We start from the raw sequence: 13,937 nt of genomic DNA on the forward strand, positions 1-13,937 counted from the left end.
GTTTTTTGGCTCAGATTTTAAAATTGCACATTTCATTTTAAATAGTTTTGTACCAAGTTAATATGTTGTGTGCAATGTGTCTCTTATTGTATAAGACGTTATATCTTGTGCGGTTTGAAAAGTGTTTAAGGGGTGCTACTAAAACTGATGATATTTCTTATAATAAGCACTCTACATACTAATTTATTATAAAATCACAGAAACGAAGGCGTTAAAATGTGTCACCAGATAATGCTTGCTAGTCTTGGTCACTATAATTAACAAATAGACCATGCTCTTTAAGCAGATCAGGTAAATTGCAATAGTTTTTTCATGGCAAAACTCCAAATTCAAAGTAGCAGAGCCATCAAGGCATCCTTTCTGAATTCAAAATAGCTGTTACTATTTTCTGATGCCATTTGTCACATTGAAAACCCAGGAATGTAAAAAGAAAAGCTATTAATTGCTAAGGCAGTAAAACATCAAAATGCCAACAACTTCCTAGCCAATTATGTATCTCATCTATGCAGTATGTCAGAAAGTCTGAAAACTGACTAATTTAAATCGTAGCTCCATGATGCCACTAGGAAACAAAACCAGTGCTGTCTTTCTCTAAACTGACAGTTCTTTCTTCTGCATCTACTGCATAGCTATCAGTCATGATCAGGAATACCACAGGCCTATAGCTCCCCCTGGTGATTACACAACAGTACTTTTTTTATTTAAAAACATACATATGGTATACAGGCTAACTTCATTATAACGAACCCCCATGGGACCTGAGAAATGTCTGTTACATCAGGGTGTTTACTAGAATAGGATTTCACAATTTGCTGCATCAGAATAATGAAGAAATGATCAATTTGAATTGCACATCAATATATAGTACTTTTATGAAGATTACTTCACACTGATCAAAATTGAAATGGTATGTTTAAAAGAAAACAGTAAAGAAATGAGAAAAGAAAGAATGTACACTGACATGCTGAAAAGTAATTACATGTCCTTTTTCTTGAAAAAAAATCTGCGTAGATTGCTTCATATTTTCCTGCTTTTCTCAATGTAATCTCTGTTTGCAGTTGCCTCCTCACGCCGGTTCCTGGTTGTAGTTTGTGTGAAGATGGCAGGCAGGCAATGATTACATACGTCGTGCATGATTCGCACGATAATAGGTTATCTTTGAATTAGCTAACCATGGTCTCTGTTTTCACTCAAAGAATAACACTTTCACACTGGAGAAAGTTCAACGTCAGTCGGTACTGACTTTGTTGTATCCAGGTAGATCCTGGTAAGTGATCGTTGTAATAGGGCTAATTTCCATTGAAAATATTGGTTCTTGCTTTTGGAATCGTTAAAAACAGGGGGATTGTTACAAGAAAGGTTTTTTATAGTGAAGATAGCCTGTATATGATGTAACATATTACAAACCAATGGACTACGCGTTGTAAAAATTTGTTCCGTTAGGATTCCCAACAGAACTAAAACCCCATTGACAACTTCCTGAAGCAAACATTTTGTTGCTTTGGGTGGTCTTTCTAAAGAACCAAAGTGTTGTTTGGTTCTTTACGGTTGGTAAATACAAATAAAGTTGCCTGAAAGTGAAACCTATTGTTTTATTCAGAAGCAAATCTCTAACATGTTGAGGAAAGGCGGATGTAAGGTCGGCATCTCTTCCAACTCCTGTGCTTCTTCTCATCATACAGACACGATTACTAGATTGCAATACTGCCCCCTGATGGAGATTGTTAACCCTGGCCACCGTGTACAGAATTTATTTATTATGCTCTTGTCTTCTGTTATACTTTTATACTCATGTAGTAGACTCATTGGCCTGGAGTCAGTCACTTTGCAGTATTGTGGCCCAATAGTCCAGAAGCACTGACAAGAACTGTGTCATTGAGCTAGGCTTAGGACTGTGGAACATAAGGCAACAATGAAGTTCATCAAACAGGTTCTCAGTTGTATGGCAGGTCGCGAGGATTGTACTACTGTAGTCAAGGAAGATAAATGAAGTCTGTCTCATACACATTGAGCCAGAAAATTCTAGTAAGGTGGATGGTCTCATTATCATTTTGAGACGTGCACAGATTATACAAAAAAGGTGGGTCCTAATAAAGTGTCTAGGGAATTTAGCTGTTTCTGGCTACTATTCAAAATAGGTCAAATACAATATAAATCTATTGGAGAACCCTTTTCAACAAACGAATGGTATTTAAATGTGTTTGAATTTTTTTTTTTGTTTTTGTGTGTGTGTGTACTGTTGCAGATTGCCATCCCTAACTGTTTGTAGTATACAGGATAAGGCTGGTGACCATCAACTATAAAATGAATTAATATCTACAGTCGGCAGAAACACATCTGACAATCACACAAAGAAGCTTTATGACTGAAGCCTTTTTTTTTTATTTGCTAAATAACCGTGCTTCATGTCCATGGAAAATGCTATTAGCTTTCAGGAAACCAATAGGGACTGCAGAATCAAAACGAAACATGTGCAGGTTGCCAGAGCCTTTGAACTGCAGCCGCTTGGAAATTGGTTCTGTTTACCAGCCATGCTGCTGTCACAGCTCTGACCTTTATCCCTAAAAGGTCTCACTAAACAATCTCATTTTCCCCACCCAATCTCTTTAGCTATGCTGTTCACATGAAATGCAATGCAGCCCTCTCCTCCTCTTGCCATTCACATTCACCCTGGCTTTTACTGACAAATTAATTTTAATCCTGTTGGGCATATCTTACAGTAGGAGCCACTGCATAATGTCACTGGCTTCAGAATGGATGAGAGAACTATAGAAACTACAGTGCTGCTTTGACATTGAGGCTTAACACATTACAGTTAAGGCTCCACACTGCTGACATCGCCATTCCTGATATACCAGCAGGAGGGTACAATTAGCAGAGAGATTGTCTAACTTTTTGGATCTTTTTTTACATTGAGTTGTCTTATTCATGGAGAAGAGAGTTCCACAATGATACAGGCACAGAGAAACAGTCACTTTTAAAACCAAATATTTATTGTGCTCTATTTCTATGAGCACATCCACACAGAACAATCCTGGCATAATACATATAAATAGCAACACCCAGAAGTGTGATCTGATGAAGATGACATTAAGACACTGTGGCAAAGTGGTTAACAGTGTGCAGGTGCAGGAATGCTGTGGTGATCAATAAACAGATGATAATCCAGGTGCAATGGTGGTTTATTTGTACAATCCAAATGTCTGATGACAAACAGCAGTAAATAATAAAAATGAGAACAGGCAATACAGCAGCATGTATTGCTCTGTTGTAATCCATGGGTTGGTCCCAAAATAATAACAGTCCTGTTTCCTAAACACCCACACATAACACAAAACACAAACACAAGTCCACAGTGAGTAACTTAAAGTTTGCTGTGCATTTACAGTTTATTGTGAACAATGGTGCAGTGTAGTCCACGTAAGTGCTGGCCCTTTACGGCAGCTCCGGATCGTGTTCACCCGTCTAATAACAACAAACACAGCAGTTCTTTAGACACGACAAAAACTAACAAAACACTCACGATTTACAATAAAAGTTATCCTTACGGTTCAGCTTTAACCATACAAAGGAACAGATCTCTTCACTACGCCCCCTTTTGTCCCATCAATCATGACCCCTTGGTTAACTAGTGTAACCGCTCCTCCAATCTGCGGCTGCCACGTCGTTTCCCTTCCGGGTCGATGATTTAGTGTATCGTAGCTCCACTCCCTTTCTAGATGACTGACTTTCTTCTAATCCTGGTAATGATTTGTCTGGCCATCCAGTCCACGGCACTCTGTTACCTTTACACCGCATCTTCACAGGTCGGGAGAGAGATTTATCATCAAGAATCATCCTGTCTCTGTGGGGTTCAGAAAAATATAATGTTATACCTTCCTATGTGCTGCTACAACTGTTCAAATAACATACCTGTAATGGTTCTTTTTATTGTTAACATCCTGACAACCTTTTACACTTATAACTTTAAAGTCTGTTTCAAAGCTCTTTTCAAAATGGCTACTCTGGTGTTTGATATCTGTTCTCTAAATCAAAAAACAAAACAAAAAAAAAACATAAGTGCTCTGTCTTTTGTGTTCCGTACCACATCATGGATCATTACTGCTGTTACCTGTTTGACCATGTGGGCACACTATCAGTGGACTAGAACAGCCATTTTGAAAAGAGCAATGAAAATGAAAAAAAATGACAGGTACGTTATTTAAATAGTTGTAGCAACACGTGGGGACATGCACCACTATATTTTTTCGGCACCACACTACTTTTTAAACAGGCCATTTCCTGTTACATATATATTTAAAAACACAACTTCAAATTTTCTTCAGTACCTGCTGATTCATAGTGCAAGTTGTTGAATTTCAGAAAGTCATGTGCTCTTTCCTTAGCCACTACATGGAATCTGTATCTAAAAAGGCCCGTCTCCTGCTGAATAAACCAATGCCTCAGGTCTTCACGGTAAAGAATATACAATAACAAATTAATAAACCGGTCTGCTGTATGACTATACATAATCATCATTCTAAATGGCCATTGTTTAGATCAACAAAACAGGTCCCTTGAGTTATGAAAACATGTCCAACAGTGCATGGGTCTTTTTGGTGTACTATGACACATGAAAAACTAAATCTGTGGCAAATTGGTCTAGGTACACTGAATGCACTTAGGATCACCATCACATAGATCAGCTGAGTAGAGCCCCTTTTGTTTTAAAAATTTCTTACAACAATTGGTACCAGAATGTGGGTAATATTACAGAATCCAAGTCACGTCTGGCAGTATGCAAGGCGAAGACTAAAATGAGAGATGTGGTATTTTCTTTTCACAGTTCTTTCCAACACCATGCAGTTCAGGTTTGGAACACAAGGGGGCCACATTCACCTGCTTCAACAGAGAAAACTGAAAGCCTTGTTTCTCTTAGTGTTTGCACACTGCTGTGCTGCAGTTTTGTTTGCAGTAATATTTGATACAGGATGTTATCCTGTTTGGTCATCAAGTGTCAAGCTGTCACTACAGTTTGACACTACTGTCACAAAGTATTATGCAAAAAGTAAGCGATAGCTATCAAATTCTCTCACTGTTACATCCTGTACTTACTGTTTCCACTCTGTAAGGGAACTGCAGCTTTCAGAGCTCCAGCTTCTTAGAATATTGCTCAGTTTTCACATAACTCACTCCAAGGTTTTTCACAGTTTTGAGAACGAGAAGAGAAAGCATGGTTGTGCAAATTTACAGTACCAAAACCAGTTGAAATGTAACTGCATAATAAATATTAAATAACCCATAATGACATGCTTCTGTAACTACTTGCTGCTAGAAGGTAATAAACTACATATTCAAGCTCTGTATTACCCAGGATCTAAAAAAGACATTTAAAAAATGTTATACAGCTGATATTTTCTTAAATATGTTAAAACTATTTTTAAACAAGTAGCCACTAAAGTTTAATATAGCAGGTACATTTTCTAAAGAATATTTAGATAATACATTTAGAATTACTGTACTGTAATCAGGTCCACACTTCGAGCAAGAGGTTTCAACTCCATAGGGTGTACCCTCTTAACCATTATAAAACCATAAAGACAAGGACTGCTTTTGTATGCATACGTTTTAGACCAGTGTTTCTCAACCCCGGTCCTGGGGACCCACTGTGTCTGCTGGTCGCAGTGAACCGTGGCTTGCCCTTCCGGCCGAAGCCCTCCCTACTTAGGTGGCACTCGGCCAAATGTGCACTGCCCTCTAGGAACCCCCAGTCATGGCTGGCAATGAAATAGCCTGGATTCAGTCCTGCGATCTCCAGGGGCCAGTTTTTCTAAGCTTTTAATATGGGTAACAGTGATCTGGATTTTGTAATTCTATATTTTGCAATAGAGATTAATTTTATCTGGATCATTCTGATCCGGTTTTTCAAAAAATGTCACTGCTGGATTACACTTATCCAGAGCACAAATAATCACGATTACGAAATCCAGTTTTTTGAAGTGGGCTAGTTCTAATAGTGTATAATTTTTTTTTGGTTTTATTTTTTTAAGAGACCATTATTTATGATATAGCCTAATTTAACAAAATAAACAAGGTTGTGGTAGTAATGAGTAATACACAACTTTATTTATTTTGTTTTATATTATTCTTTTAACAAAAATCTCACATCACTTTTAATGGTAGTGCACATATAACGCATGCAAACAATTGTTATTTTATTTATGCATACTTAGCAGAAATTAAATAACTAAATCTAAATAGATTACAAATGAAACTTTTGAATAAAGTATATGTGTTTTTAGACATCTTCATCATCTTCCTCGTCTCTGGGGAGTCCAGCATCTCTCAGACGAGCTTTAAGGAGGTGCATGTGAAGGCGTATGTGTATGTTTTTTTTTTTTATTAAAGCTATCCAGCTCAAACGCAGAAATCCCATTACCAAAGATTTGAAAAATCGGCCCCAGGCTATAGTGCGCCACTTGGAAGCCACCAAAATCTGCAACTGTTTAAGAGCTGAAAACAATTAAAGGTCTAATTACGCAAATTATCAGTTAAATTAAGGATCTAGTTAAGTAATTGAGAGCTCTGTTGGAATGAAAACCAGCAGGCACTGTGGGCCCCCAGGACCAGGGTTGAGAAACAATGTTTTAGACTGTCCACAGCAAAGGTCTCAAACTCAGAAAGGGAGATGTTTTCATTGGGAGGCTGTCCATAGAACTGCAGGCTTTGGGGGTAAAGATCAGCTTGTTGGTCTCCAGTCAGACTTACAACCTTCTGTCTTCTTCCACGATTGAACTACATGATGATTCCTTAAAAATGTCTGAAAACAAAGAGGGATCTGAATATAAACAACTTGTTTCTTTGAGGAAACAAATCCTCTAAATAAATCACATCTAAGACCAACCTTTTGTCTAATGGTGGTGTTTTGAAATCCGTTACTGGTAACTATACGCTATGCAACATTGTGATATACTGTATCTTGTGTCTTTATAGAAAGGTATTTGAGTACAGTGGTGTGAAACTTTTAATAAAAAATAAATACCACCAAAAGAATGTATATAGTTAATTCTTCGATTTTCTATCAAACAAATCATATGTACATTATTTGTATACGGTCTCCCGTTCTCTGTCGGTTTACCTATCTGTTGAAAGAGTAGCTTTTGCAAAGGATTTATACCTATTGTAGCGAAACACGTTATATCACACAGGGCGGGGACGAACCCGGGACCTCTCGCAGTAAAGCACACACAGGGACATAGGTTTATATCGGGCTTATGTCCATGTGTGTGATCACGTGCCCTCCATGCTGCTGCCTTCCCCGTGCACGCTACACTCTCCCCTACCAGCCTCAAGGCTGCACTCGACTTCCTCACCAGGCTACAGTCTGACGAGTGCATACCGTGGTACCTGCGTCCACAGCTGACACCATTGTAGCGAAATAGGTTAACTCAGGCAGGGCATCACACTGGGCGGGGAAATCCACACACAGGCGGAGGGCGGGCGCGAACCCGGGACCTCTCGCACTAAAGCGAAGCGCCGATACTGCTGTACAAAGGAGCGTATATCGGGTTTATGTCCTTGAGTGTGATTACGTCACCTACCAGCTGCTGCCTTCCCTGTGCGCACAAAAATCTGCTCATTCACATGAACTGTAATGCTTACTAATTTTAGAGTGCATTGATACTGGTACTACTGCTTACGCGTGTTATGTATGTTTACAGAACCAGCTTTTTAAGCATTGCGTTGCACACTGAATAACACTTGAAACCGGAAATATCTGTGAGAGGTTTTCTATTATTTATTAAAATGCATATCCGCATTTTTAAAAAGTGTTTAAATTTTACTTTCTTAGACTAGCAGTAGACTCGCCTTTCTGTCACAATACTTGGCTTCTGGCATGCAGGGATGTGTAGGGAACCCCGCCAATTTACAGATCCAACCCAAAGCGCGGGGAAATGACGCCCACAGACTAACAATCACAGAACTCTGTTGCTATTAAAGCAGAGGTTCTACTCCTTCCACATACATCTTCTTTTTTTTATGAATTTGACTCCGTTTTCACAGTTGCTGTGACAATTTATCCATTAAAATCCAAAATATGTTATAATGAAATAATCGAGGACCGGATGTTACAAATCAGATGTCCACACGAAATTGCAAGGATGACGAGAAATATGTATAATTTTTACTGGATTAGAAATTGTTATACACAGGCAGGGTTTGCAACTGTAAATTAAACGTATTTGATTTTAATTAGATTGAACGTAAAGGTCAGTGTATACATTATAAAACGTTCTGTAATTAACCTATACTCTATGTTCCGATTTTCGCTCCAGTGCAGATAAAATTACTCGCAGCTCACCTCTTCGGCTTGCTAATAACACCACCCGAATTTAGCAACAGTTACACAGAGCTGGTGCTGTAGTCGGATTTAGAAAAGTAAAGCAGTTGCCACATGGATAAATTAATCAATGATTAGATTTAGACTGTATTGCATATTGTTCGACAAATTGTTTTTTTTTTTTTTTTTTTTTGTGCACAATTTTAATGATTTTATGTTGCAGTATTTTAAGACTTAGTGAAATGTAATATTTCCTAGAGAAAGGTATGTTGGAAAGTGAATTATTCCAGCCACTTATAAACAACAGCTCGTTAAACTTTCTTTTTGGTGAATGCAAAAACGCTGCTAACAAGGACGGTGTTATACTTTCTGATAAACCAGCCTGTCTAGCAGGAATGCAACTGCTCCAACTAAACGGCTTCTCAGCAACATAAACCGAAGGAAGGTGTGGTACAAAAGGGAATGGATTGAAGTCATATCCTCTAGTCTATGCCCTGTGTTTATCGCCGGAAACTCGGCGTTTATAGCAACCGAGAGAGAGTGAAGTCAGGTACCGTAGATACAAGTCAAGCTGGTATGCGTAGTTTTCTGATGAGAACAACGTAAACGTTATTTTTTTTTTTTTTTAAACAGACGTTTGTACTTCATGTTTTTAGTTTGTCATTGTAAAACAGTGTTGTAGTTTTTTTCATTGATGCAGGTTTAATTCTAATTTGTACTATTACCGTAATCACATCTGCTACCACTACAGCACACGTCGGGAGAGCCAAGTGTGGTCAAGCCCTGTGAGAGTCGAAACAAAACGGCTCCATCATTTATCAGACTGATCAAGCGATTTTGGGAGGAACTGGATTCATATCTTCGTTTGTGTAAGCAAGGGGGTGAGTGCAGGGACTGTACGTGGTGTTGCACAGCTGCTATAGACATGTTAACAACTGGGTGCAGGTAAGGAGACGCTGCATGTTTTGACACAGTTGTAGGTATACGGTTTTTAATTGTGTTTCGTTAAAAATTGAAAGTGCTGTGCACGGTGTTCAGAATGGGGGGGACTAAACATTTAGTTGTTCATAATTGATTAGGCTTGACTGCGAGTAGTAATTTCCCGCAATTAATGCGTGCTTGTTGTGCGTTTAACATTGTCATTCTTGTCTTGGATTTACTCGCCTTGGATTATTTACACAACATTCTCCTCAAAGTTGCTCCAATCTAAAACAATTGACAAAACACATTGTGTTATTGTCTTATTAATTAATTTAGTTTATATGCATTTTAATTGACCAGTCTCTTTAATTTGTGAATGTAAGAAGTTAATACATGTGTATAAACTTGGGTACTTGTGTTGCAGTTTGGACCACTTAGTCCTAAGTTTAAACGTTCTTCCTGTGATATTTTTCCTTTACACAATCTGTTATGTTTGTCAACCTTTTGACATCAGTATTTGGCTTTAAAAAATACAAATAGATTCCAATGCAATTTCAATTGACTTTTATTGCATTTTATGTTTAAGATGATAGTCTTACATTGTATTTCCCATCCATGTAGTTTTGTCAGCTAAAGTCCCACAAATTTTGAATGCAGTGTCCAACACTTAATGGGTTCGATTTCGTCATTCTGGAATTGGAGGTGTTGTCTCTGACTGCTCTATAAAACTATACAATGTAATGTCTTTCCTTCACGTTGAGGTGAGATGTTGGTATTTGGTGCGCCAGGTCTTGGCAAAAGGGCCATGGCAATATTATGGTCAAAGAATTGTTAGGCTTAAAAACCTACAGATTTACCCAGTGTTTCTGCACACTATCCCAAGATCCCAGTACAGTTAAATGTGTTTTCAGGTTTAATTGTGGTTTTCTGTTTTGATTTTAAGCATTTCTTTGTTGTCGGAAGTACAGATTTTTAATTTCATGAAGGGCATACTATTTTTTATATGTAAAGTTTAAAGAGCTTTCATTGTATTGCAAGCAGAAGGATAACTTCAGGTATACAGTATAGTGTATGGGAAAGTTAACTGTCAAAGCCCCATTCAGTACTGTACTGAAATAAAACCTACTGTGCCATGTCATTCAGGTCCAACTAAAAAGCAGTGTGGATAACTTTAATTTCTTGTTGGCAATATGAATTAACATTTAATTTGCAAATCTTCCCTTGCAGCTTTCAAGCAGATATTTTTATTGACTTGTTACTAAGTGCCACCGTTGATGGTGTGTTCTAATTCAGTCGGAAAGCCTAAAATGCACCTCTTCAGACACAGTTTCCCCGCCCTTTGTGGTAATGTTTCAGTTTTCATTTTATCAAACAGGAACCACTACAGTGCCAATGCAATGGAAGACAGTCAGAAATACATTATCTATACAGCAATATCACCTGTGCCACATATTCGAAGAATAGTAGGATATTCAATGGATAGATTTATTCATGTATTACCTCATTTTGTCATAACTGTTTTGTAGCTTTTATAATTAGGCTGATATCAATGTGAATTGCAAAATCACTAATGTCAGTGTAGTTTTATTTAGTTTATTCAAAACATAATTGAATTCCAGTATAGTAGTTAAGATTTCATAGAGCAGCAGGGAAAATAGAACAGTTGAGGTGTCATGGGAGTTTTCTTTAACTCTATAATGAATTTTTACCTGATCATTTATATTATTGACACTCCTGTAAGTAATTAATTAAAGCATTCAGTATGAAGTTGTGACCAAAAATTTTGCATCATCTAGAATTTTAGATTTGAGACAGAATTAATAAAATATCTAAATATGTGGGGTTTTTTAAACATTTTATTTAACATCATGTAAACAGTAGGCATGCAGTACATGTACAACTTTTATTGAAGCCATTGGGAAATCTAATTCAATATTGCCATAGCTACCAATTAACAGCATTTAAAGACTTGGTTAAAGCTTTTAAAATGCTTGTTTATAAAAGTTAATTATAGAAAAGATTGAAACACTACTGCACTTTCAATGCCCATACCCTGAAGAGGAAGATTTTTCCACAGCTGCAGTAGAGCTACTGAAGTTAGGAGGGATTCTACCTCATGACAGAGACCATCTGGATTTGTCTGCATAGATGGGATGTCATGCTATATACTGTTATACTGTAGTGTAAGAGCAGATAGCCCTGAAACAATGGCTACAGTATTTTGTATAGCTGCTCAGGTACTGTATTCTGTTACCATTCACAGAAGAGTCCTATACTCTCATCAATCTGTGTTCTCCGGGCTGTTTTAAAAATTATGTTCTGACTTTTGCTTTGCTTATTTCATTGCTTTACTTCATTACTATGATAGCAGTGCCAGTAATCTCTATAATTTGTTATAGAATGACACAGATGTGGAAACTCCAAAAGGGCTCCGACCCCCTTCAGATTTTGTCTGGAAATTTTAATTTGGAACCAAATCATACAGTGTGTACAGCATTTAGGTGTATGGAAAATAAAGGATTTTTCATAGCATGATTAGCTTGGTCTACCTTTTCAACTTTATGCTGGACATGTCTAGTGTTATACAAGAGGTGTCATTGCATGCAAAAGTCTGTTCTGTGCACAAGATAACATCTGTTCAATGGAAGGGGTTGATAAATGTGGTCAATATGATTAGAGACTGATAGTAATACATGTGTTTCAGTTACGTTAATCTAAAGAAAACAACTCAAGCACAAGTGGACTTTGACACATGTTCTATTGTATCTGTGCAAATAGACGGTAGTGTATATTTTAACATTAGCGTAATTTACTGATTCCACAGAAACATCTCACAGTATTGTGTTTGTTTAAATGGCATCTCTGTAGATGGACTGTGGACCTTGAAGAAACCCAAATACATAGAACAGATGGATTTAAGGTTTGACTTTCTAGTTGCTTGTTTGTTGTCTGTCAATAATATATACCAGCATATTACCCAGAATCTGAGATCAAATTATTTTCTAAACCTCATTATAGCAAGTACTTTTTAGGGCTGTGGTATGCAAAGTTGGGGGCATGACTAGGACTTTTTTTTTTTTTTTTTTTTTTTTTAAAAGAATAGCACATTTTAAGTAAATTCATAAATGAAAGCTAATTAGTCCAAGTTCCTCCCTTTCAAATGAGCTGTTGACAATTAATCTAGAACTGGAGATAGTATGTTTGAAGTGGAGAGCGTGCCTCCATGTATGGGGCAAGCGAATAAAAAATAATTAAAACTAGTGTCAGTGGTTATAGACAATAAAAAAGAGGACGTCACATGGCAAGAAATAGCAGGACAGTTGGAAATTGATGGTATGTGTATCTCTCTATTTCACCTTAATTTTAGTCAGAGTGACGGGGAGCACCACTCCCGGTGTGCTGCATACTTTGTTCACCTTGAATTCCCTTGCTTGCGTCATTCGTGTCCGGTGTGCATAGCCCTTCAGCTTCAGATCTCTCTCTCTCTCTCAAAATTATATAAAAAATATCTCAATCATTTATTTGCGTTCTGGAATACCCAGATATTTATCAAACTGACGTTGCAGTTTACACTGGACCACATGGAGCACTACAGGGCCCGTGTTAAGAAACAATTTAAAACAATGCAGGGCACAGCAGAAGAGATGATACCGTCATACCTGGACACATTTTAAAAGTTACAGTAGGGAGGTCAACCGTAATTTTAGATTTTAATAAAATAAACAATGAACAGGCTTTTGCAAACATATCTAAAATAAATTTAAAATTTTTTTTTAAACGTTTAAAAAGGCTTTTTAATGCACCAGAATTAGCTTCTTGATTTTTTAACACCTGTCAGTCCTAACCTTTCATAATAAAGATTGCGCATTTATTTTTATTAATTCAGTTACACGTTTAAAAAAAAAAAAAAAAACAAAACAAAACAAACCCCTTTACTCTGAAGTGGCTGGCAGCTTAAAATGGGCACCGATGCAGCCCCAAGGTGAGCCGCGTCAGATGTGCACTAAGTCCCCAGCAAATATGTAAATAAGTAATTTTTAAAGCGTTGTGATTTATCAACCTAGCAAAGACTGAATAAAAACCACCAGGCACCAGTGAAAACATCCACTTGTCACTTAGTCCAACCCATCTATCTCCAAGGCCTCAAAAGGTTGGTTAATAATTTAAAAAAATGTATGTTTACTTGACACCTAGACCTACCAATCGTGTAATTATTATTGTTGTATGCAAGTGGTTTGGCGTTAAAGCCCCCCAAATATTTCAATCGAGATTTTATATAATGCTGTGATTGGGGGATTTCTTCCGGACAAAGGGGATTAAAAGGTCAAAGAATACTTTAAAAAAAAAAGTTGAGTGTGTACTATATTGTTCCTTTTGTGGCCAGTCCAAAATAAAGAGCGTACCCCCGGTACAGAGGAATTTGACACAGCGGTTAAGTCTGAAAGGCACTGTATGCTCGTCTTAAGAAAATCACCTATTTTATAATAAAATCATCTGCGTTTTTATGGGTGTTTGTGTGCAATTTGTAATCAAGACTAATGTTAAAATAAAAAAAAAAATCTTATTTCGTGGGGTTGGTTTTATATTTTAAGGAATTCTGATATTTTTTTTAATATGGCACATTTCGTTGTGTTGTGATTTTAGACCTTAGTAAAACAAAATCATCTCAAACATATGTAAATATTTGGATACGCAC

At 37.2% G+C, this 13,937-nt stretch overlaps 1 protein-coding gene across 2 annotated transcripts in view; it reads left to right on the top strand.

The window, feature by feature from the left end:
* The first annotated feature begins 8,866 nt into the window (after positions 1-8,866).
* LOC121315742 (ras-related protein Rab-23-like) overlaps positions 8,867-13,937 on the top strand; it is a 23,193-nt gene continuing 18,122 nt past the window's right edge. Inside the window, exon 1 of one of the 2 annotated variants that reach the window (XM_041250112.1) lies at positions 8,867-9,201. The gene's annotated coding sequence lies outside the window, so the exon portion shown is untranslated. Of the gene's footprint in view, positions 9,266-13,937 lie in introns of both variants that reach the window. The other variant, XM_041250113.1, reaches the window with a different exon arrangement.

Source organism: Polyodon spathula, chromosome 5, assembly GCF_017654505.1.
Source record: "Polyodon spathula isolate WHYD16114869_AA chromosome 5, ASM1765450v1, whole genome shotgun sequence".
Taxonomy (NCBI): domain Eukaryota; kingdom Metazoa; phylum Chordata; class Actinopteri; order Acipenseriformes; family Polyodontidae; genus Polyodon; species Polyodon spathula.